General features: G+C 37.1%; 1 pseudogene across 1 annotated transcript; it reads left to right on the top strand.

Moving 5' to 3' along the window:
- The first annotated feature begins 24976 nt into the window (after positions 1–24976).
- LOC309614728 (nudC domain-containing protein 1 pseudogene) lies at positions 24977–27053 on the top strand (annotated as a pseudogene). The gene has a single exon. The product of its transcript is annotated as a nudC domain-containing protein 1 pseudogene (transcript).
- The last annotated feature ends 305 nt before the right edge of the window (positions 27054–27358 follow it).

The raw sequence follows: 27358 nt of genomic DNA, 5'->3' as shown, positions 1-27358 counted from the left end.
TGAACATAGATGCAAAAATCCTCAACAAAATACTAGCAAACAGAATCCAACAGCACATTAAAAGGATCATACCCCATGATCAAGTGAGGTTTATCCCAGGGTGCAAGAATTCTTCAATATATGCAAATCAATGTGATACACCATATAAACAAACTGAAAGAAAAAAACCATTTGATAATCTCAATAGATGCAGAAAAAGCTGTTGCCAAAATTCAACACGGATTTATGATAAAAACTCTCCAGACAGTGGGCATAGAGGGAACTTACATCAACATAGTAAACGCCATATATGACAAACCCACAGCCAACATCATTCTCAATGGTGAAAAACTTAAACCTTTCCACTAAGGGCAGCAATAAGACAGGGTTGCCCACTCTCACCACTGTTATTCAACATTGTTTGGGAAGTTTTACCCACAGCAATCAGAGAAGAAAAAGAAATAAAAGGAATACAATTTTGAAAAGAAGAAGTAAAACTGTCACTCTTTGCAGATGACGTGATACTATACACAGAGAATCCTAAAGTTGCTACCAGAATATTACTAGAGCTAATCAATGGATTTGTTAAAGTTGCAGGATACAAAATTAATGCATAGAAATCTCTTGCATTCCTATACACTAATGATCAAATATCTGAAAGAGAAATTAAGAAAGACTCCCATTTACCATTGCAACAAAAAGAATAAAATACCAAGGAATAAACCTACTTAAGGAGATAAAAGACCTGTATGCAGAAAACTATAAGACCCTGTTGAAAGAAATTAAAGATACAAACAGATGCAGAGATATACCATGTTCTTGGATTGGAAGAATTAACATTGTCTAAATGACTATATTACCCAAGGCAATCTACAGATTCAATGCAATCCCTATCAAACTACCAATGGCATTTTTCACAGAACTGGGGAAAAAAATTTCACAATTTATGTGGAAACACAAAAGATGCTGAATAGCAAAAGCAATCTTGAGAAAGAAAAACGGAGATGGAGGAATCAGGCTCCCTGACTTCAGACTATACTACAAAGCTATAGTAATCAAACAGTATGTTACTGGCACAAAAACAGAAAGATAGATCAATGGAAAAGAATAGAAAGCCAGAGATAAACCCATGCACATGTGGTCACCTTATCTTTGATATAGTAGGCAAGAGTATCAATGGAGAAAAGACAGCCTCTTCAATAAGTAGTACTGGGAAAACTGGACAGCTACATGTAAAAGAAAGAAATTAGAACTCTCCCAGCCCCATACACAAAAATAAACTCAAAATGGATTAAAGACATAAATGTAAGGCCAGACACTATCAAACTCTTAGAGGAAAACATAGGCAGAACACTCTATTACATAAATCACAGCAAGATCCTTTTTGGCCCACCTCTTAGTGAAATGGAAATAAAAACAAAAGATAAACAAATGGGACCTAGTGAAACTTAAAAGCTTTTGCACAGCAAAGGAAACTATAAATAAGACCAAAATACAACCCTCAGAATGGGAGAAAATATTTGCAAATGAAGCAACTGACAAAAGATTAATCTGCAAAATATACGAGCAGCTCATGTAGCTCAATTTCAAAAATACAGATAACCCAATCCAAAATGGGCAGAAAACCTAAATAGACATTTCTGTAAAGAAGATATACAGATGGACAGCAAACACGTGAAAGGATGGTCAACATCACTAATCATTAGAGAAATACAAATCAAAACTACAATGAGGCATCAGTTCACACTGGTCAGAATGGCCATAATCAGAAAATCTACAAACAATAAATTCTGGAGAAGGTGTGGAGAAAAGGGAACACTCTTGCACTGTTGGTGGGTATGTAAATTGACATAGCCACTATGGAGAACAGTATGGAGGTTCCTTAAAAAACTAAAAATAGAACTACCATATGACCCAGAAATCCCACTACTGGGCATGTACACTGAGAAAACCATAACTCCAAAAGAGTCACGTACCCCAATGTTCATTGTAGCACTATTTATAATAGCCAGGACATGGACGCAACCTAAGTGTCCATCGACAGATGAATGGATGAAGGAAATGTGGCACATATATACAATGAAACATTACTCAGCCATAAAATGAAATGAAATTGAGTTATTTGTATTGAGGTGAATGGACCTAGAATCTGTCCTGCAGAGTGTAGTAAGTTAGAAAGAGATAAACAAATACCGTATGCTAACATATATATGGAATGTTAAAAAAAAAAAAAGGTTCTGAAGAACCTAGGGACAGGACAGAAATAAAGATGCAGACATAGAGAATGGATTTAAGGACACGGGAAGAGGGAAGGGTAAGCTGGGACGAAGTGAGAGAGTGGCTTGGACATATATACACTACCAAATGTAACATAGATAGGTAGTGGGAAACAGCCGCATAGAACAGAGAGATCAGCTCAATGCTTTTCGACCACCTAGAGGTGTGGATTAGGGAATGCGTATGGGGATATGTGTATATGTATAGCTGATTCACTTTGTCTTACAGCAGAAACTAACACAACAATGTAAAGCAATTATACTCTAATAAAGATGTTAAAAAAAAATAATGTACCAATTCTGACAGCATAGCTGTGAACTGATGACTTATTTTATTCTGGAAGAGAGGATGTAAGTGAAGGAAATGTTTATTGATGCAAGCAGATCTTTTTATCAGACAGGGCAATGGAAATACCAAAGATTGTCCATATTAGATGCTGTGCGAACTCATCTTATATAAAAATTTTAAATTTAAAAACAAACAAACAAATATTGTATATTTACGCATATATGTGGAATCTAGAAAAATGATACAGATGTACCTATTTGCAGAGCAAGAATAGAGACGTAGAGGTAGAGAATGGATCTGTGGACACAGGGGTGGAAGGAGAAGGTGGGATGAATTGGGAGACTGTGATTGACGTATATACACTACCATGTGTAAAACAGATAGCTAGTGGGAACCTGCTGTATAGCACAGGGAGTTCAGCTCTATGACGATCTAGATGGTTGGGCAAGTAGGAAGGAGGTCCAAGAGGGAGGGGGTATTTGTATACATATAGCTGATTCACTTCGTTATACAGCAGAAACCAACACAACACTGTAAAGCAACTATACCCCAATAAAAATTAAACTCTAAAGTCTAAAGAAAAAAAAAAAAAAGAAAGAAAAAGGTGGATTTTCCTTTAGGCATATGCAGCCCTTCTTGGGAACCACTGCGGCTCTCTGTTTCCATGGCAATTGTCAGAATCCAAGCTCTCATTTTCTCACATTAGGTTTACTGCAAGTTTTCTGATTTGTCTCTCTACCCCTCCAGCCCTCTGACATGAGATTAATCTAAATTAGTCTGGCCTAGCAAACAAAACAGAGGCTGGATTTTGGTCTCCATTTCAATCTCTTTTAGGCAGCTTTGCATAGAAGTAAACTCAATGCAGTAGCCTGTTTGAGGATGCAATGTTTGATTAAAGGCCTGAATAAAATGAGGGATCAAGCCATGAGGACATGTGACAGGAAGAGCATTTTTTTAAATCCCTAAAACTAGAGCATGTTTGGTATGCTACAGTAGACCAAGACCAGTGTGGTGGAGTGAGCAAGAGGAAAGTGGTAGGAAAAGGGGTTGACCTGGTAAGAACTTTGCATTTTATTTTAAGGGTAAGGGAAACCCATTAAAGTAGGAAGTTATGAATTTTCTCTCTTAACATGAAAAGATCCTTCACATAAAGGAGGTAAGATTTGACCTCAAGATATGAGAATGAGTTGGAGTTGTCCCATGTATAGAGGTTCCATGTAGAAAGAATCTGCGGGCTTGGAGGGTATGATCAGAAACAAAAATAGTTAGGGTACCTAATCCTTGCTACTGAAAATTTCTAGCACAGACCAGCCACATCCTCATCACCATAGAGATTGTTAGCAAAATGAAGAATCTTTGGCTTTTCTCTAGATCTACTGAATCATAATTTGCATTTTAAACAAACTTAGTGAGTAAATTGTAAGCATGACAAGGGATAGTGGATGAGAGGAAATAAACTTAAGTGATCTAGTGTTCTCAGATTAGGGAGGGGCATTAGGCAATAATGGATAAAGAGGCTTAAGTGCCTGGACAGTTAGGTTGGACCCATTGGGAAGGGCTTTGAGTACCATGATTGAGGTTCTGGAACATTCTGACAAGAGAAAACATTCCCATAATAACCACCTCACAATGGTTGAGTACCACCATCTGTGAAATTCAGTATTTTTTTAAAAGTAGATAAATTTCTTTATTATTTCATGTAAAATTCAGGTAAAAATACAGACTGAAATATGTTTTTGTTTTTGTTTTTTCTTTAAAGGAAGCCATGTTGCCTATTTGAAATAAAAACTATTACCTGGTTATATATGGATATTCACCCCATGTTAGTTTATATATATTACTCAGAGACCCTTAAATGTGCTGAATAAAATGAGAAACAAAATAGTCTTTGTAGATTACATCAGTGAGTTGTTTATTCTTTTCATTTCTCATGTTCCAGAGGCCACTTTAAATTGGAAATATGTTCTTTCTAGGAATGTAAATGCGATCAATTACAAGACTTCTTTGCATCTTTGTTTTGTCAGACAGCCTGTCCCACCTCCTCTTGCTTCTTACTAAACATAATAAATAGGGACATTCAGAATTCACCAAAAGGAGAAGGGGTCAGAATAACAGAGAAATTGGCAAATCCCCAAAATGACTTGAATATTAATTTTACTAGAATGTTATACAGGTGATTCTTATTTTCCCATATGTTTTAAAATCTTTTTCTTTTCTTATTTTTATTTCAGCAAGCTTGCACCTCAAGAAGCATCAGGATGAACAACAGGGATAGCAGGTACCCAAAGGCCTGGAAGGTACACAGAAAGAAGGTATAATGGACACAATATGCAATTTAAAATAATTAAAGAGGTTCAGTCAGAGACATCAAGAACTTGGTGGAGGTTCAGTGTGAAGGGACAGAAGTTCACTAGAGGAAGAGTTGAGAGCTCAAGGTAAAGGGGTAGTCAGGAATTAGACCAGAAAGTGTCTTATGCACACAATGAGGGGTTTGTGCTTTGGCTTGGTCTCTGAGAAGCCTTATCTTCTCTTCTAGCACGACCATCCAATTTATGATCAATTTTCATACATAGTCACTTTCATTCTTGCCCTGTCCTAAGGCCCCAACTCTAATCCATTCCTCAGAAAGTAGCTAGGTGGAAAATCTTTTCATTTCCCTGATAAGAATCCTTCAAAGAATTCCCAGTGCAGTACAGATAAAATCCAAATTCCTTATGACTTGGTCCAATAACCTACATATGGAAAACACCACTCTTCCTCTTCCTTACATAGTGACCTCTTTTGGTTCTTCCAATGGATCAAGTTATATCATATTTCATGGCATTTGCATCAAACATTCTCTGCTGAAATGTCTTTCTACCTTCCATTCCACTCCAAGATTGCTAACTCCCTTTCATTCTTTGGGTTTTGTCTAATGTAACATCTCCTTCTGATTGTCCCATCTAAAGTATCCACCGTCTCAACCTTCTATCTGTAATATCACCTTAATTATTTATTTCACATGTCTTAATTCAAAACTGCTTATCTATTGGGGGTGGAGATCAAGATAGCAGAGTAAGAGGACTCTTAGCTCACATCCCCCCATGAATACGTCGAAAATACAACTATATGTACAGCACCATAGTTGCTCTCTTACTGAAAACAACTTGGAGATTGTCAGAAAGACTCTTATACAAACAAGGCTACAAAGAAAGACCCACATGGAATCTGATAGTAAGAGTAGAAAAGGGAGTGGTCAGAATTTGCACCCATAGTAGGGGACACAGAAGTGGAGGGGGATATCATGGGCTCAGGGATCCTCCCTGGGGAGCAAGAATCTTGAGCCACATATTAGGCACCCCAGCCCTGGGGTCCAGCACCAGAAAAACAATTCCCCTCAGCTGGTTTAAAAACCAGTGGGACTTACTGGAGGGCCGTAAGAAATTGAGACTTCACTCTTCAACAACATGTACACATGCCTGCTCACTCCTGGTAACAGCTTGGAGGCAGCAGATTAGAAAGTGCCTGGGTCTCTGGTGGTTTACCAGACCACCCCAGTGCACACCCCAGCCCACACTGGGTGCCTGCTCCACTCCTCTTGCTCCAGCACTGCTCTCAATAGGGCATAGACTGCCATTACCAAAGGAGAGTGAGCATATTTAGAGGGAATGGAGCCAACTTAGACTCAACCCTGCCTCTGACCAAGGCAAAGGCAGCCGTTACCAGCACACACGTCCCTGTGTGTACACAAACTTCCTTGCTCCAGGCCACAGCACAGAGGCAGCAGATAAAAACTACATGGTGATCTGGCTGGCTTTCCGGAACTGCCACAGCACACACTACAGCCTGAACCTGGCACCTGCTCCAGGTGCCTGCTCCAGCAACTCTTGCTCCAGTGCTGTTTTCCACTAGGCTGGAGGCTGCCGTTGCCAAGGAGAGTAAATGCACACAGAGGGAATGGAACCAGCGCTCAGACTTGACCTTGCATCTAAAAAGGGTGGAGGCATCCTTTGCTAATGTGCACATCACTGCCCACATTTGGAGTGAAACTAACTCCAGGACAAATACCAACATTGCTGGCAGAAATGAAATCAGCTTAGTAGTGAGGCACTAACCCCTCTGGCCCTGACCCAGTCTCTAACAAAGACCTGCACAATGCGGCAAAAGTGAAACTAGCAGAGAAGTGCAGCTGCAAGCTCTCAGGCACCTGCCACTACCCCAACCAAGATAGAGACTGTCATCACACACACCAGAGAAACCCAACTTCCTCAGTTCTTCTGCCCCAAGCCCTTGGGGCCCAACCCTTCCCCCATAGGGTGGTGCCTGTCATTGAGCAGAGAAGAAGACCTGACTCACACCTGATGCTGGCTCTAGCCCCTCCATTTCCAGCACTACCTCCCAGCAAGGTGATGGCTGCCAGCACACCTTGGGGGAAGACATGGCAAGTACGCACTTCAGATCCAGCTCTCCCATCAAAGCCACCAGACACATGCAGACTGCGTAGCGATGCTCCCACACACAGAAACCCTTTCAAAAGGGATAGGTAACTACTTAACTAATTTCATAGAGACAGAGAAAGTTAAACAAAATGAAAAGACAGAGGATGTGTTTCAAAGAGGAAAAAAAAAAAAAACCTGGGAAAAAACCTAATGAAACAGATAAATAATTGACCAGATAAAGAGTTCAAAACAATAGTAAAATGAATGCTAGCTTATTACATGAACACAGTGAGAATTTTAGCAAAGAAATAGAAAATATAAAACATAACTAGTCAGAGTTGAAGAATATGATAACTGAAATGAAAAATACACTGTAACAGTCTTTTTCAAGATGGTGGAGGACTAGGAGGGCATGGAGCTCATCTGTCCCCACAAACTCACCAAGAATACATCTACAAATGGAACTATTCTCACAGAGCACCTGCTTAACACTAGCAGAGAACCTTGGACACCTAAAAGGATAAGAAAGATCTCCATATAACCAGGTAGGATGAAAGAAAAAAGAAGAGAAAAGGAAGAGGAGAGGAAGCAGGACAGGACCTGCACTCCTGGCAGGGAGCTGAAGGGGAAGATAAGTTCCCACATCTGGGGAAGCCTCCTCACCAACCAGGAGATCAGCTGACACAGAAGGGGAGCTTCAGGGGCTCAGAGGAGAGCCCAGCAACAGGTTGGTGGCAGGAAGGACAGGGTGAGACCTACACACATGGTCTGTGCCACAGCCCTACACACCCCAGCCTGAGATGGGTATCCACCAGGGCACACAGGGAGCTGGGGGTTGGAACATGGGGTTTGGAGAGCAGAACTCGGTAGGGGACTGCTATTGGCTATGGAGACAGCCTGAGGGGATGGGAGTGAGGATCTCCACAACTGGGAATGCCTGGAGGAAGCTCAGACTACCACAGAAGTGAAGCACCATTGTTGAGTGATGTGTAAAGGGTGTAGCCTTTCATTGTAGCCTCTCTTCTCACATGCTGGTCCCTGCTTCCATGGGCACTAGGGAGGACTCCTGCCAGAGCTGGCTTGTGCACCCCTGCCATCACCTCCTCCACTCCACCCCCCCAAACTGGACGACCCACTCACCCCAACTGCCGCCTAATGGGCTTTTGCATTCCAATTGCTACCCTAGCACCCTCCTGCCTGGGCAGCCCACTTGCCTTAATCACTGCCTTGGCTTCTTCCTGCCTGACAGGCCTGTGTGTTCTGGCAAACTCTGGAAAAGACTCTGGTGGGAGGGACACATGCAGAGGTGGGGCTGAAGCCACATCTAAGCCCCTGGAGCCATGTGACTAAGGAAGAAGAGGTGAAATCACTCCTCACGGCTGCACAAACCATGGAGTTACCACTCTGCTGATGGCTTCCTAAATTCATTCACCTGTGAAATGTCCAAAAGGACAACAAATGCTTCTACAGTTGGGATGGGTATGGCTTTAGCAGCTGTGGGCTTTGTGGGCACATACACATGGGGGTTGGGCCAGGCCAAAGTCTGAGCTGACTCCATAACTCCCACAGCAGGTCCAGGTGCACGACTGCTACAGTCCTGGGACCTGATCTCAGTGGATCTGCATCAGTGGCCTCATGAAAAAAATGTGTGAGAGTTGCCATGGCCAATTGTCGGCATACCCATAGTTAAGGTGGGACCAAGAGCAGTGCTAACAACAGTGTACTTTGTGAGCCTGCACAAGAGGGAAAAGGAGACACAACAGAGCACATTAACAGGTGAACATCTCCAGAGGTGGAATACTCGGTGGTTTCTCTCCCAGTGGGAGTGCTCCAATCCTACCTACCTTGCACTGCACATAAGAAACACAGTTATGAAACAGATCTAGGGACCTCTACGCCAACAACTAGGGTATAGACCGCACCCCTGACAGGGAAGTAACAACCACAGAGCAAAGGGAAGGCCCCACTCAATATTTAAAACAGTCTCTGGTCACCACAACACCAGTCAAACCCCCAATCAAGAGGATAACAGCACAAGCCTCTGGACCAACCTCATGCATCAAGGGGAAGACACCAGAAGCAAGAAGAACCATGATCCTGCAGCCTGCAGAAAGGAGACCACAAACAAAGAAATTTACACAGAATGAAATGACAAAGAAATATGTCACAGATGAAGGAGCAAGATAAAAACCTAGAAGTACAGCTAACTGAAGAGGAGATAAGCGATCTATCTGAAAAAAGAATTCAGAGTAGATAGTAAAGATGATCCAAGATCTTGCAAAAAAAATGGAGGCATAGATAGAGAAGATACAAGACATGTTTAACAAATACCTAGAAGAACAGAAGAACAAACAAATAAAGATGAACAATACAATAACTGAAAAGAAAAATACACTAGAAGGAATTCATAGCAGAATAACTGAGGCAGAAGAATAGATAAGTGAGCTGGAAGACAGAATGGTAGAAATCTCTATTATGGAAAAGAAAAATAAAAAGAATGAAAAGAAATGAAGACAGTCTCAGAGAACTCTGGGACACCATTAAATGCACCAACATATGCATTATAGGGGTCCCAGAAGAAGGAGAGAAAGGGAAAGGGCCTGAGCAAATATTTGAAGATGTTATAGTCAAAAACTTCCTTAACATGGGAAAGGAAATAGTCAACCAAGTCCCAGAAGTTCAGAGAGTCCCTTACAGGATAAACCCAAGGAGGAACACATATTAATCAAACTAACAAAAATTAAAGACAAAAAATATTAAAAGCAACAAGGGAAAAAAAACAAATAACATACAAGGGAACCACCATAATGTTATCAGCTGATTTTTCAGCAAAAACTCTGCAGGCCAGAAAGGAGTGACATGATATATTTGAAGAGACGAAGGGGAAAGATCTACAACCAAGAATACTCTACCCAGCAAGGATCACATTCAGATTCAATGGAGAAATCAATCACTTTACAGACAAGCAAAAGCTAAGAGAATTCAGTACCACAGCATCAGCTTTGCCACAAATGTTAAAGGATCATCTGTAGGCATGAAACACAAGAGAAGAGAAAAAAGAGGAAGGGAAGAAAAAAGACATTAAAAAAAAACCCAAAACAGTTAAGAAAATGACAATAGGTACATATGTATCAATAATTACCTTAAATGTAAAGGGATTAAATATTCCACCAAAAGACTCAGGCTAGCTAAATATACACAAAAATAAGCTGTCTAGAAGAGACCCACTTCAGTCCTAAGGATACATACAGACTGAAAATGATGGGATGGAAAAAGATAGTCCATGCAAATGGAAATCAAAAGAAAGCTGGACTAGCAATTCTCATATCAGACAAAATAGACTTTAAATAAAGACTATTGCAAGAGACAAGGAAGTACACTACACAATGATCAAGGGATCAATCCAAGAAGAAAATAAAAAATTGTTCATATATGTGAACCCAACATAGGAGCACCTCAGTACATAAGGCAAATGTTAACAGCCATAAAAAGGGAAACTGACAGTAACACAATAATAGTAGGGGACTTTAACACCCCACTTACACCAATGGACAGGTCATGCAGACAGAAAATTAACCTTAAATTAGCCTTAAATGACACATTAAAACAAATAGACTTAACTGATATTTATAAGACATTCAATCTATAAGCAGCAGAATACACTTTCTTTTCAAGTGCACATGGAACATTTGCCAGGATAGATCATATCATGGGTCACAAATCAAGCCTTGGTAAATTTAAGAAAATTGAAATCATATAAAGAATCTTTTCCAACCACAATACTTTCACATTAGAAATAAATTACAGGAAAATAAACTGTTAAAACACAGACACATGGAGGCTAAATGATACATTACTAAATATGCAATAGATCACTGAAGAAATCAAAGAGGAAATAAAAAAATACAGAGAAATAAATGAAAATGAAAACACAATGATCCAAAACTTATGGGACTCAGCAAAAGCATTTCTAAGAGGGAAGTTTATAGCAATACCGTCTTACCTCATGAAAGAAAAAAAAATCTCAAATAAACAACCTAAACTTACACTTACAGCAACTAGAGAAAAAAGAAAAAAACAAAACCTAAAGTTAATAGAAGGAAAGAAATCAAATGAAATAGATACAAAGAAAACAATAGCAAAGATCAGTGAAACTAAAAGCTTGTTCTTTGAGAAGATAAACAAAATTGATAAACCTTTAGCCAAACTCATCAAGAAAAAAAGGGAGAGGACTCAAATCAATAAAATTTGAAATGAAAAAGGAGAAGTTACAATGGACACCACAGAAATACAAAGGATTATAAGAGACTACTACAAGCAGCTATACACCAATGAAATTGACAACCTAGAAGAAACAGTCAAATTATTAAAAAGGTACAACCTTCCAAGACTGAAGCACACACTATGATTAAAACTCCTCCAACAAACAAAAGTCCAGGACCAGATGGCTTCACAGGTGAAATCTATCAATTATTTAGAGAAGAGTTAAAAGACATCTTTCTGAAACTCCTCCAAGAAATTGCAGAGGAAGGAAAACTCCCAAGTTCATTCTACGAGGCCACCAACACCTTGATATGAAAACCAGACGAAGATATTACACACACAAAAAAAATTACAGGCCAATATCACTGATGAACATAGATGCAAAAATCCTCAAAAAAATACTAGCAAACAGAACTCAACAACAAATTAAAAGGATCATTCACCATGATCAAATGGGATTTATCCCAGGGATGCAAGGATTCTTCAGTATATGCAAATCAATCAATGCGATACACCACATCTACAAATTGAAGAGTAAAAACCATATGATCATCTCAATAGATAAAGAAAAGGCTTTTGACAAAATTCAACAACAATTTATGATAAAAACTCTCCAGACAGTGGGTATAGAGGGAACATACCTCAACATAATAAAGGCCATATATGACAAACCTACAGCAAACATCATTCTCAACAGTGAAAACCTGAAAGCATTTCCTCTAAGACCAGGAAAAAGACTAGAATGTCCACTTTCACCACTTACACTCAACATAGTTTTGGAAGTTTTAGTCATGGCAATCAGAGAAGAAAAAGAATCAAAATTGGAAAAAGAGAAGTAAAACTGTCACTGTTTGCAGCTGACATGATACTATACATAGAAAATCCTAAGGATGCTACCAGAAAACTACTAGAACACATGGATGAATTTGGTAAAGTTGCAGGATACAAAATTAATGCACAGAAATCTCTTGCATTCCTCAACACTAACAATGAATGATCAGAGAGAGAAATCAAGGGAACAATCCCATTTACCATCACATCAAAAAGAATAGAATACCTAAGAAGAAACCTACCTAAGGAGGCAAAAGACCTGTAATAAGAAAACTAAAAGATACTGATGAAAGAAATAAAGATGACACAAACAGATGGAGAGATATACCATGTTCTTGTATTGGAAGAATCAATATTGTGAAAACGAGTATACTACCCAAAGTAATCTACAGATTCAGTGCAATCCCTATCAAATTACCAATGGCATTTTTCACAGAATTACAAAAAAAAAATTATACAATTTGAATGGAAACACAAAAGACCAAGAATAATCAAACAAATCTTGAGAGAGAAAAACAGGGCTGGAGAATTCAGGGTCCCTGACGTCAGAGTAAACTACAAAGCTACAGTCATCAGAACAGTATGGTACTGACACAAAAGCAGAAATATAGATCAATGGAACAGGATAGAAAGTCCAAAGATAAACCTATGCGTCTATGGTCACCTAATCTATGCCAAAGGAGGCAAGAATATACAGTGGAGATAAGACAGTCTCTTCAATAGTGGTGCTGGGAAAACTAGAGAGCTACATGTAATTTATTGAAATTAGAACACTCTCTAACACCATACACAAAAATAAACTCAAAATGGATTAAAGACCTAAATGTAAGGCCAGTTAGTACAAACTCTTAGAGGGAAACATAGGCAGGACACCTCTTGACATAAATCGCTGCAAGACCTTTTTTGATCCACTTTTTGGAGTAACGAAAATAAATTAAAATTAAACAAATGGGACCTAATTAAACTTAAAAGCTTTGCAAAGCAAAGGAAACCATAAACAAAACTAAAAGACAACCCTCAGAATGAGAGAAGATATTTGCAAATAAAACGACCAATAGGGATTCATTTCCAAAATGTACAAACAGCTCATGTAGCTCAATATCTAAAAAACCCCAAAAAAACCCAATTGAAAAATGGATGGAAGATCTAAATAGACATTTCTCCAAAGAAGACATACAGGTGGCTTAAAAGCACATGAAAAGATGCTCAGTATCACTAATTATTAGAGAAAAGCACATCAAAACTACAATGAGGTATCACCTCACACCAGTTAGAATGCCTATCATCTAAAAAAACTACAAACAATAAATGCTGGAGAGTGTGTGGAGAAAAGGGTCCCTCCTACACTGTCGGTGGTAATGTAAATTGGTACAGCCACTATGGAGAACAATATGGAGGTTCCTTAAAATACTAAAAATAGAGCTATTGTATGATCCAGCAATCCCATTCCTGGGCATATATCCAGAGAAAACCAGAATTCGATAAAGTACATGAGGCCCAAAGTTTATTGCAGTGAAGTATGTCAGGCAAAGAAAGACAAATATCATATGAAATCACGTATATGTGGAATCTAAAAAAAAGGTACAAATGAACCTATCTCCAAAATACAAATAGAGTTACAGATGTAGAAAACAAACTTATAGTTACCAGGGGATAAGGAGTGGAGGGATAAATTGGGAGATTAGGATTGACATATTCATACTACTATATATAAAATATATGACTAATAAAGATCTAGTGTATAGCATAGGGAATTCTACTCAGTACTCTGTAATGGCCTTTATGGGAAAAGAATCTAAAAAAGAGTGGATATATGTATATGTATATGTATAACTGATTCACTTTGCTGTACACCTGAAACTAAGACAAGATTGAAAATCAACTATACTCCTATAAAATTTTTTTAAAAAAGAAAAATACACTGTAAGGAATCAACAGCAGACTAGGTAATACAGAAAATCACATAAGCAAACCAGGAGATAGAACAATGGAAATCACCAAATCAAACAGCAAAATGAAAAACAATTTTTTTTAAAAATTAGGATAGTTTAAGGAACTTCTGGGACAACATCAAGTGTACTTACATTCACATTATGGGAGTTCCAGAAGGAGAAGAGGGAGAGAAATTAGTAGAAAGTGTATCTGATGAATTATGGATGAAAACTCCTCAAAGCTGAAGAAGGAAATAGATTTCCAGGTTCAGGAATCACAGAGAGTTCCAAATAAGATAAAGCCAGAGACACCTACACAAAATATATATCATATAAAACGGGAAAAGTTAGAGATAAACAGAAAATTTTAAAGGCAGCAAGAGAAAAAGAGCCACATAAAAAGCAACGCTGATTTTTGTGCTGAAATTTTGCAAGACAGAAGGGAGTGTTATGATATATTTAAAGTGCTGAAAGGAAATAAAAATCTAAAACCTAGTATACTCTACTCAGCAAAGTTATCATTCAGAATTAAAAGAATGATAAAGAGCTTCTCAGACAAGCAAAACCTAAAAAGTACCTCAATACTAAACCAAACTCACATGAAGTGTTAAAGGATCTTTAAGTGTAAAAGAAAAGTCTACAACAACAAGTAAGAATTTATAGGAAAGGAAAATAAACCCACTAGTAAAGGAAAATATATAGTAAAGATTGTGAATCAACCACCTAAATAAGCTAGTACAAAAGTTAAAAGACAAAAAATTTTAAATCAACTATAAGATAAATAGATAAAGTTTCAACAAGAAGATATAAATATTAGATCAAAAAATACAAAGCATGGGGGAGTTGAGTAAAAAAGTTGATCTTTTAGAATGTGTTTGAACTTAAATAACTATCAGTTTAAAATAAGTAGATAGAACTATAGGTCAACATATATGAATTCCATGGTAACCACAAATCAAAAACCAACACAGATATACAAAAACTAGAAGGAAAAGAACACAAGCATACCACTAAAGAAAACCAATATATCATGAGGGGAAAAAAAAAAAAAAAGAATAGAGAAGAACTACAAAAACAACCAGAAAACAAATAACAAAATGGCTATAAGTGCACTCATATCAATAGTCACTTTAAATGTCAACGGACTAAATGTTCCAACCCAAAGTCATAAGGAGGCTGATTGGACAAAAAAAAAAAAAAAAAAAAAAAATCGATATTCTGCCTGCAAGACATTCACTTCAGAACTAAAGACAAATGGGCTGAAAGTGAGAAGATGGAAACGTATATGCCATGCAAATGTAAATGGCAAGAAAGCTGTGGTAGCAATATCGTATCAGACAAAGTAGACTTTTAAAAAGGTCTATAACAAAAGACAAACACGAGTATTATATAATGGTAAAGGGATCAGTACAAGAAGAAGATATAACATTCACAAATATATATGCATGTAATATAGGAGCACCTAAATATACAAAGCAAATATAACATGTGTAAAGGTAGAAATTTACAATAATACAATAACATTAGGGAACACTACATCATTGGACAGATCATCCAGACAGCAAATCAATACAGAAATATTGGCCTTAAATGACATATTAGACCAGTTGTACTTAGTAGATATCTACAAGACATTCCATCTGAAAACATTAGAATACACATTCTTCTCAAAAGCACATGGAACATTCTCCAAGATACATCACATGCTAGGCCACAAAACAAGTCTCAACAAATTTAATAAGCTATATATTATATCAAGCATTTTTTTTTTTCTGATTACAATGGTATGAAACCAGAAATCAATTACAGGAAGGAAAATGGGAAAAACACAAACACGTGGAGACTAGTCAATAAGCTAGTAAAACAAACAAACAAAAATGAGTCAATGAAGAAATCAAAGAGCCAATCAGAAAATACCTCTACATAAATGAAAATAAAAACACAACTTTCCAAAATCTATGCAACACAGGAAAAGCAGTTCTAAGATGGAAGTTTATAGCAATACAGGCCTAACTCAAATAGACAACCTAACTTATCATCTAAAGGAATTAGAAAAAATAAAAGACAAAGCCCAACATCAGCAGAAAGAAGGAAATAATAAAGATCAGAGAGTAAATAAATAAAATGGAGACCAAAAGCAAAATAAAAGATCAATGAAACCAAGAGCTGTTTTTTTAAACAGATAAACAAAATTGATAAAACTTTAGCCAGACTCATTAAGGAAAAAAAGAAAAAGGACACAGATAAACAAAATAAGAAATAAAAGAGGAGAGGTTATAACTGATATCACAGAGATACAAAAATCATGAGAAAAGACTACAAATGTTTATATGCAAACAAATTGGACAATCTAATATAAATGGATAAATTCCTAGAAAAATACAATCTTCCAAATCTGAATCAGGAAGAAATAGATAAACTGAACAGACCAAATCAAATCACTAATATTCAATCAGTAATCAAAAAACTCCCAACAAAGGTCCAGGACCATACAGCTTTACAGGGGAATTCTCCAAAACATATAGAGTTAATACCAATACTTCTCAAACTATTTAAAAAACTGAAAAGGAGGGAACACTCCCAAATTCATTATGGGAGGCCACAATTACCCAGATATCAAAACCAGACCAAGACACACACACACACACAAAATTACAGGCTAATATCTAGGATGAAGGTAGATGAAAAATCCATATTAGCAAATTGAATTCAACAATATGTAGAAAGGGTCACACTCCATTATCAAGTGTGATTTATTCCATGGATGCAAAGATGGTCCAATACCTGCAAATGAATCAATGTAATACACCACTTTTAAAAAAGGAAGGATAAAAATCACATGATCATCTCAATAGCCAAAAATCATTTGACAAAATTCAACATCCATTCATGGTAAAAACTCTCATCAAAATGAGTATTGAGGGAACATATCTCAATGCAATAAAGGCCATTTATGACAGACCTGTAGCTAACATCATACTCAATGTTGAAAAGCAGAAAGCTCTTCCTCTAAAATTAGGAACAAGACAAGAATTCCCACTCTTACCAATTCTATTTAACATATTATTGGAATTCCTAGCCACAGCAATAATACAAGAAAAAGAAATAAAAGTCATTCAAATTGGAAGGGAAAAAATAAAACGTCTCTATTTGTAGATGACATGATATTATATGTAGAAAACCCTAAGTCTCCACCAAAAACCCATAAGAACTAATTAATTTATTCAGTAAAGTTGTTGGACACAAGATTAATATATAGTTTTTTTTTTGCTTTTTTATACTCTAATAGTGATCTATCAGAAAAGAAAGCAAGAAAAGAACTCCAATTAAAATCACATGAAAAGAACAAAATACCTAGGAATAAACTTAACCAAGAAGGTGAAAGACCTATCCTCTGAAAACTCTAAGACATTGACAAAGGAAATTGAATATGATACAAAGAAATGGAAAGATATCCCATGTTCATAGGTTGGAAGAATTAATATTGTTAAAATATCCATACTATCCAAAGCAATCTACAGATTTAATGCAATCCCTAGAAAAATGTCAATGACATTTTTCAAAGAACAAATACAAATAATTTTTAAATTTGTATGGAGCCACAAAACACCCTAAAAACCAAAACAATTATTTTGATAAAGAACAAACCTGGAGGCATCACACTCCCTGACTTCAGACAATATTACAAATCTACAGTAAACAAAACAGTATGGTATTTGCACAAAAAAAAAGATACATAGATCAATGAACACATAGAGAGCTTAGAAATAAACCCATACACATACAGTAAATTAATCTATGGCAAAGGAGGCAAAATATAGAATGGGGAAAAGACAATATCTTTAATAATTGTGCTGGGAAAACTGGACATCTACATGTAAAAGAATAAAATTAGAACATTTTCTCACACCACATACAAAAATAAACTCAAAATGGGTTGAAGTCCTAAATGTAAGAACATTAATCATAAAACTCTTGTATGAAAACAGGCAATACTCTTTGACATAGTCTTACCAAAAATTTTTTGGATCTTTCTCCTCAGGCAAAAGAAACAAAAGCAAAAGTAAACAAATGGGACCTAGTTAAACTTAAAAGCTTTTGAACAGCAAAGGAAACTATCAATAAAACAAACAAACAAACAAACCTACAAAATTGGAGAAAATATTTGCAAATGATATGTCCAATAAAGGGTTAATATCCAAAATATACACACAACTCATACAACTCAATATCAAAAAAAAAAAAGAACTCTATTAAGAAATGGTCAGAAGACCTGTGCGGACATTTTTCCAAAGAAGACATACAGATGTCAACAGGCACTTGAAAAGAGGCTCAGCGTTGCTAACTGTCAGGGAAATACAGATCAAAACCACAATGATATATCATCTCACACTTGTCAGAATGGCTATTACCAAAAAGACCACAACTAACAAATGTTTACATGGATGTGGAGAAAAGGGAACCCCAGTCCACTGTTGGTGGGAATGCAAATTGGTGCAGCCACTATGGAAAATAATATGGAGGTCCTTCAAAAAGCTAACAATACAAATACCATATGATCCAGCAATTCCACTCCTGGGTATAAATCTGAAGAAATGGAAAACACTAATTAGAAAATATATATGCACTCCAATGTTCACAGAAGTATTAGTCACAATTGCCAAGAGATTAAGCCAATCTTGTTCAGTGCTTTATCGCCAAAGGAGCACTATACCTAACTCACACTAGACGCGTAATAAATTCTGTTGAACAATTAATCTATACTTGAAACCTCAGCAAGCAGACAAAGCCTGGTCCTGAGATTTGATAAAGACCCAGACCCAGAGAATAAGGCTCAAGACTGAGAAGCAAATAATTAAAACTAGAAATTAATAGCTTGAACATGAGGTAAAGAAGAAAAGGAAGGAAGGAAGGAAGGAAGGAAGGAAGGAAGGAAGGAAGGAAGGAAGGAAGGAAGGAAAGAAGGGAGGGAGGGAGGGAGGGAGGAAATAGACAGCAGGACCAGAATATGTGATCAGAACAAGACCAGTAATAAAGAGGATGCCACTGAACCAGGTACTTATGTTATGTCATTAATTCATTTAATAAACATTTATAAGCATTATAAACATTTTATAATGCTAAAAATGGTGGTACCAGGGATACAGTAATGAACAAGATACAGTCCCTGCATTCAAAGAACTACCGTCTAATGGGAGATGCAAAATACAAGGTGATAAATACCAAAATTAATGAACAGAGAGCTAATGAAATACATGGGGAAAATAACTACTCTTGTATGAGAGTATATCAGATAAATTGTCCCAGAAGATATTACCTCTAAATGTAGTCTTAAAGATAAGTAAGATTTAACTCAACAACTGCTACCTGGATTATGCTGGAAAGGGGAAGGAAAGATGATGTTCCAGGAAGACAAGAAAAATGCACATTAAAAACTTAGCAGTGAAAATGAACATGGCATATTCAGGGAACTAAAAAAAAGTGATGAAAATTGAGACTGGACACTTGATAAAAGGGGACCAGATTATTATATGAAATTTGAACTTTATTTTTAGAACAGTGAAGAGCTATTAAAGAGTTTCAAATAAGGAAATTTAAAAATCAAACTTATGCTTTTAAAAGATCATTCTGACTAATGTGGAAAATCAACTGAAGTGGAAAAGACCTAAAGACAGAGAGACTAGCTAGGATGAAGCTATTGCTGGAATCTAAGGAAGAAACGGAGGAAGTTGGAAAGGTAGAGGCAAAGAGCACAGAGGAAAGAGTTGAGCAACAATAAGCAAAGGGATAGGAGGAGCTAGGGATTGGTTGCTTGTTGGGATCGGAGGAGGTGAGAGTGATAAGAGATATGGTTGAGTACCAGTTATCTGTTTTGAAAACTGGTACTGTTTGCTGAAGTAACAAATAAAGCAAGAGAAGAGTTTGGGGGTGAGATTGGATGGAAGTGAGCCAGGCTAGAAAATATTAGTTTTGAATTGCCTCTGGGAATTCTAAGTGGAGAAGCCTTGAAGGCAGTCAGATATACCTGGCTCTGGGGCTCAAGAAAAATATTTGATCCGGGGTTCCTGATATTTCCCTAACTGAGAAAAAAAGATTGGCCACAGAGTTCAAGGACTAAAGAATGACTGGTAATGGAAAAGTGAGAGATGAGTGCTGCCTGCTACACAATTCAGAGGTATTCAGAGACAAAAATAATCCAGCAAAAAGTTTTCTAAATATTTGTCTCAGTTTTTCTCATTTAATCCTCCATATTACAGTGTGTAAAACATCAGTTATGGTTTCCAGTCAGACGTCAAATTGTGTTTATCTCTGCTCCTAATGGAAATAATACATATTAAAATGTCAATACTGCTTTTTAAAAAGGTTATAAATCCTAAGAACAAAGGAATAATGAGTGGAAATGAGAGTAACTGGAAAACGTCAACAAATGGTAATATGGGAAAAGCAAATAGTGAGGTGGCAACTGTCTTACCAGTAAAAAGAATTTGAAACCTAGGAACTTATAGTTGGAGACAAAGCTGAAAAGCAGGCTTTTCTGTAGATCACTGGAGATTTGGGACTTGAGACACTAGGCATATTGGTTGGCCCTAGTGAGGCATGGAGCTGGAAATTAGTTGAAAGATCTGCATATGGAGTAATCAGAAGCCCTTCTTCCTATTCATCCCCCTTCTTATCTTGCACAGCCAGATTAATACCACTTTCTAACTTCCTCAGGAGACCAGATGTTTAGTCCTTACAGACTCTAGACTGGAGACACCAAGAACAATGGTGTTTGATGGTGCTGAAGTGAATACATACATTTCTGAGTAGTACTTTATTATAAACTTTCCAGCAGTATTTTATATTTTAAGTAATACAGAGGCAATAATTCAATAAATTTAAATTTGCCCAATAAAAGACTAGCAAACCATTCAGGAAATCATCTTCATGCAATTGTTTCCTTTTTTTAAAAAAAGAAAGTAGAAATATCTAAAACAATCCAGGTTTTTTAACATCAATATGCCTTGGTGCTATGCTCTTTACTTTGCTAGTAATGTAAGGGAAAAGAAACAAGGCACTAAGGTTGGAATCAGCATTTCTACAACAAAGCCTCTTGCCAATTCTTTTAGGACCATCAGTGGCAACAAAAAGATCATCAAGAGACTGGAGTCCCAGAAAATCTGGATCTTCCTTTTGAATTCCTTATCCCTCTAGTGGAGGATTCTCCCAATGAAAGGACCTGAGCATTTCTTCAAATCTGAAGATGTTTGCTGGGGAGATGGGTGAAGAATAGGAGCCCATTCTTCCTCTTCCCTACTGGCTGCCTTCCCTCAGCTGTCAGAGTCCCTGCTGCATAAACTTTTCTGGACTTTTCCATGGAAGATGTAGAGAGTGCTGTTACATTGCCTTATGATTCCAAAGCCTACCAAACCCTCATTTATCCAATATTACCTCAGAGATTCGAAGTATGAGAAATGCTTCTTTGCCTCCACCCATTTACCTATAGTCTAGGTGGCCCAACCAATCCTACCAAATCCAATTGTTTCACCCCTTTACTTCTCTCCTGAACCAAACCAGTAATGCTATGGCCATGAAATTCTTCTCTAATATCATGGGACAAAGCTGAAACTCTGCTGTTAGTTATGTGGCCCTGAGTAATTCAACCACCATTCTTGTACCTTCTTTCTCTACCTCACAGACTTGAGAGAGAAACCCCATTGTTCATAATGGAGAATTGAAACCCCTACACTTCATGAATTTCTCTTTCTTCTTGTTTAAATACATGATGTCTTGACCACCTCCCACTTGTTTCTTCATCTTTCTGCTTAGATATTTCCTTTGTTTCATTGTTTTCCTTTACCTCATTTGATCCTACAGACAGCTCATTTCAGTTTCTTTCTTATTCCTAATCATATGCTTCTGAAATTATATGTTCATGAAAACACATACACACAGAAGTGCTCATTCCCGAAAGGCAGTTTTGCTGTTACCATAGAGGCATATCAGTTTCCTATCTAGTGAGGGAGATGAATCATGGCTCATGAATATTTATTTCATTTTATATTTGATTATTCCATTTTTAACATCTGTGGCAAAAATGATATTTTGTTTTCAATATATTTTCAGTTAAACATTTTTCTTTTGAAGAAGTACTTCATCCTCACTCAAAAAATCCAGTGAAACAGTCTAATGCTATTAGTGCCATTGTACTAATCAGTTTCTAAATAAGTTGATAAAGAGTTAATAAGTATAAATTTTGGGTATACCATTGAGTATTATCCTATGTTGTACACTTCTTAACCAATATACTCACCTGTAAAAGTATGCATTATTATTAAGGATTCTTCTAATTAATCACTAGGTGTGTGTGCCCGTTACTTGCCTAACAACTCCTGTGATTCACTTGGATGAAGAAATTTAGAAAATATCACTAATCAGAGTACTTCAGTAGCACTCAACAAGTCTTGGGGTCAATTAATTGTTTTTACATTTCTTTACATTTCTGGATCACTTTTAAGTTTTTGAAACATTCACATATGTGACAGGGTATAAGAATTCAACCTGCTTTATTATAGAAACAACTGTTTTGCTCATCTTTCTTTTCTGTGATGCATTAGAAAGATAGAATGCATATATTTCCCCACACTTCCTAAGAGTATTTGAATTTTGAGCTATTCTTTATTTCAAAGAAATAAAACATTTTTTGTTTGATATTAATTCTAAATCTAAGTTTAACTGACCATCAAAGCAAATGAAAATCGAGCGTTTTGGTGGGGATGAGGATTCATGTGATAAAAAAGAAGGTCTAGTGAGGGAATCAGAGAGGAGGAGCAAGTCACTTTGATGATCAGATGGGATCTGGGAATCTGAGGAGGAATAAAATCTTTGGCTTGAAACAAAGCAGGTGAATATACCCAGCCAAAGACCACACTAAATGTATTATTTAGGTGTAGGAAGGGATTTGTCTGACCACCAGGAATGATGACTTTACATGGCTCCTAGAACATATCCAAATCCAACACCCCAGAACATCCATAAACCCAAAGAGGGGCCCCTAGGACAGGTAGGAGGATGGTAGTAAGGAAGCCCCTTGCCAGAACTTTGTGGGCTAAACTGAATAACCTTCAGGTCTTCTTGCTAAGATAGGCAACTTATGTTTGGGACACCAAGTTGAGCATATATTATCTCACTGAGCTTCACAAAAGCACAGCTAAGTAGGTTATACAGATGAAGTCACTTAACAACATGGTTGGGAGCAGACTCGGGGTTGAGGAGATGTAACCTCTCATTCTTTGTCTTTTCCTTAGAATCTGTGTGTTGAATAAGTCATATTTTATTTACCTAAACCTCTCTTTTCCATCTGGAAAAAAAAAGTAGAGAAGGAAAACTTACAGGGTTGTTGCCATGATTAAGTGAGCTCAATCAAGTAGAGAAGATAACCAAAGCCTGGATCAAAAAAAGTACTCAATAAGTATTATTGTTACCATTAGTTAAAGCAGAAAGAGATCAAGTGATTTGTTCAAGGTCATGTGTCTGGGTGGTAGCAGCATAAGGAATCTTTCCATTAACCCATATTACTTCTGGACCATCACCAGGACATCCCTACTGGGAACTGGAAACATCACTAGAGAGCCCCCTTCAGGTTCTACCAACCTAACTGATGGTACCTAGAGGGTACACTTGATTTGTTTATGTTTTCTCACTCAAACTCAATCAAGCAAGCAGATTGTTTGCTCAGTCATTTCTCCTGCCTCCACAGAAAGAGTAATGCCTATGAGAATTAGAACTATGTAACCTGGAAGTCAAGGCCCTTTGTCATCTTTCCCTAAACTTGCTCATTGGAAATTTTGTAATCATGATGTTGGCTGGACTCCACTAGTCCCTGCGCCTTGAGTTCTGCAGATTCATTTCTGTCCTGAATTCCCAGTATTTTCACAAAATTGATCAGCATTGTCAAGTATATTTTCCAGATGTTCTATGAAAGGGATTTTTCTAGTTTTGTTGCTTTCCCATTTCCATTTGCAAGAATAGGGCTACACCATAAACACTGCAGCTTTTGATCTCCCTTCCCCTTAAGTTTGACATATTCCATCTTAAACCAGTCTGTTGTAAACAAAGACAGATGTCCTTAAATATAATGGCAAGGTTATATATGTTTAATTGTCTCCTCATCAGTAAGAAACTATTTCAGATTCAAATCATGGAATGATAACTCTTATCCATTGCATGATTTTTATATCCCTTTCCCCTAACACTTATTTGGAGTGAAATAATACTTGTAAAATATAATTTGGAGTGATAAGGATCTTTCCACAAAGATTTTTCAAAGAAACATAAAATAAATAGGAGTAAAAATATTCTAGGAAAACAGACTACCTGGGAATCACAGATTGATCACTTTACAATAGTAAAGAGAGGAAATTCTCAACAACAATTTATAAAGGAATTTCACTTGTAACATGTGCATTATGTCAATAATTAAATTCTATGTTAAGAGAGTTTAATATTTGACATTAATATTTTCCTCCCCTGTATTCCCACAACATTTTACTTTGTAACTATGCTAAAACACTTATTACAGTCCAATTGTTAATTAATATGCCTGCCTCTCCCACTAGATAAGAGATCTTGTCTTATTTGACTTTGCATCTCTAAGCACTATGCTTAACACGGAAGGCTTTCAGTGAATTTTGAGGACTTGAAGTGAATTTAAAGAGCCTTTTAAAACGTAGATTAGAAGAAAGTAATCCAGGAAGAATTGCTCTTGTTATCAATACAATATGACATAATAGAGGAGCAGTTTTCAAACTTTAGTCAACCAAATCACTTAAGAGGATCGATGTAAAAATACTCAGTGACTGTACATTTTGACTGTACAAAAATTATTTTCAACAAATTCATTAATTGTTCACTAAATCATATGCATCACTAAACTTAAATACCCCATATGTGGTTGTGACAGAGCATCTATTCTTATAATATTAAGAATATAAGAAATTATATTTTTGGATGGAGGTGGCCGCTAATTGCTCCCTGCCGGTGAAGAGACCTCTGTTGGATCCCCGCTTCGAGGGTTATAAGCTCTCCCTCGAGCCGCTGCCCTGTTACCAGCTGGAGCTTGACGCAGCTGTGGCAGAAGTAAAACTTCGAGATGATCAGTATACACTGGAACACATGCATGCTTTTGGAATGTATAATTACCTACACTGTGATTCATGGTATCAAGACAGTGTCTACTACGTTGATAACCTTGGAAGAATTATGAATTTAACAGTGATGCTGGACACTGCCTTAGGAAAACCACGAGAGGTGTTTCGACTTCCTACAGATTTGATAGCATATGACGATCGCCTTTGCGCCTCCATCCATTTCACATCTTCTACTTGGGTTACCTTGTCAGATGGAACTGGAAGATTGTATCTCATTGGAACGGGTGAACGTGGAAATAGTGCTTCTGAAAAATGGGAGATTATGTTTAATGAAGAGCTTGGAAATCCTTTTATCATAATTCACAGTATCTCATTGCTGAAAGCTGAAGAACATTCGATAGCTACCCTGCTTCTTCGAATAGAGAGAGAGGAATTGGATATGAAAGGAAGTGGTTTCTATGTTTCCTTGGAGTGGGTCACTATTAGTAAGAAAAATAAAGATAAAAGAAAATATGAAATTACTAAGCGTAATATTCTCCATGGAAAGTCAGTGCCCCACTATGCCGCTATTGAGCCTGATGGGAATGGTCTAATGATTGTCTCTTACAAGTCCTTTACATTTGTTCAAGTTGGTCAAAATCTTGAAGAAAGTAAGGATGAAGACATGTCAGAGAAAATCAAAGAACCTCTGTATTACTGGCAACAAACTGAAGATGATTTGACAGTAACAGTATCGCTTCCAGAAGACTGTACTAAGGAAGACATTCAAATACAGTTTTTGCCTGATCATGTCAACGTTGTGCTGAAGGGTCAGAGGTTTTTGGAAGGAAATCTCTATTCATCTATTGATCATGAAAGCAGTACATGGATAATTAAAGAGAATAATAGCTTGGAGATTTCCTTGATTAAAAAGAATGAAGGACTGGCATGGCCAGAGCTAGTGGTCGGTGATAAACAGGGGGAATTTATTAGAGACTCAGCCCAATGAGCTGCAATAGCTGAACGTTTGATGCATTTGACCTCTGATGAACTGAATCCAAATCCAGATAAAGGTAAACCTCCTTGTAATGCTCAAGAGTTAGAAGAATGTGATATTTTCTTTGAAGAGAGCTCCAGTTTATGCAGATTTGATGGCAGTACATTAAAAACTATGCATGTGGTGAATCTTGGAAGCAACCAGTACCTTTTCTCTGTCATAGTGGATCCTAAAGAAATGCCCTGCTTCTGTTTGCGCCATGACGTTGATGCACTTCTCTGGCAACCACACTCCAGCAACCAAGACGATATGTGGGAGCATATCGCAACTTTCAATGCTTTAGGCTACGTCCAAGCATCAAAGAGAGACAAAAAATTTTTTGCCTGTGCTCCAAATTACTCTTATGCAGCCCTTTGCGAGTGCCTTCGACGAGTTTTCATCTATCGTCAGCCCACTCCCATGTCCACTGTACTTTACAATAGGAAGGAAGGCAGGCGAGTAGGGCAGGTTGCTAAGCAGCAGGTAGCAAGCCTAGAAACCAGTGATCCTATTTTAGGCTTTCAAGCAACAAATGAGAGATTGTTTGTTCTCACTACCAAAAACCTCTTTTTAATAAAGGTAAATACAGAGAATTAATTACTCCAACATGTTGGCTTCTCTGTACTGGAAAAGTATTCAGTGGTAGCTGGAAGGCTGGGCAGTTGTGCTGTAATCTGTTAAGTTTTATTGTGTTAAAATTATCTTGTATGAATTTATTTTTTAAAGGATATTGGAAATATATTTGAGATTATGAGTCTATAAAAGCTATGGAATGAAGCTGCAAATTTAGAGAAAATTAGCTTCTGTAAAAAATGTAAAGATAGTATCAGCAAGTATAATTAATTTTTTAAAAACAGGCTAGAATCTCATCTTTTATATGAAAGATGTACAATTCATGTTTAAAAATAAAAATATTTATCGTGTAAAAAAAAATTATATTTTTGATTACCAATGATGATAACTGTTAATTAACACCTATTATTTGTTGAGCACTATACTAGGTGATTATGATGATTTCTGACACCAACTACCCAGAGTTTGGCCAAACTTCACAGGTTCTGAGGACAGTCCTACACAAGACTATCCTTGCTTGAGACACCAGCACAAGTTCAGAGGTCCCCAGATAGCTACAGAGATCCTCAGAGGTCTGACCAGAAGGCCAAATTTGGGGGTTTCCACTACTCCCTCAGGTTTAATAGTTTGTTAGAACATCTCAGAACTCAGAAA

Source organism: Balaenoptera borealis (genome assembly GCF_965194805.1).
Source record: "Balaenoptera borealis genome assembly, chromosome: 17".
Classification (NCBI taxonomy): Eukaryota; Metazoa; Chordata; class Mammalia; order Artiodactyla; family Balaenopteridae; genus Balaenoptera; species Balaenoptera borealis.
This window is presented reverse-complemented; position numbering and strand designations above follow the sequence as displayed.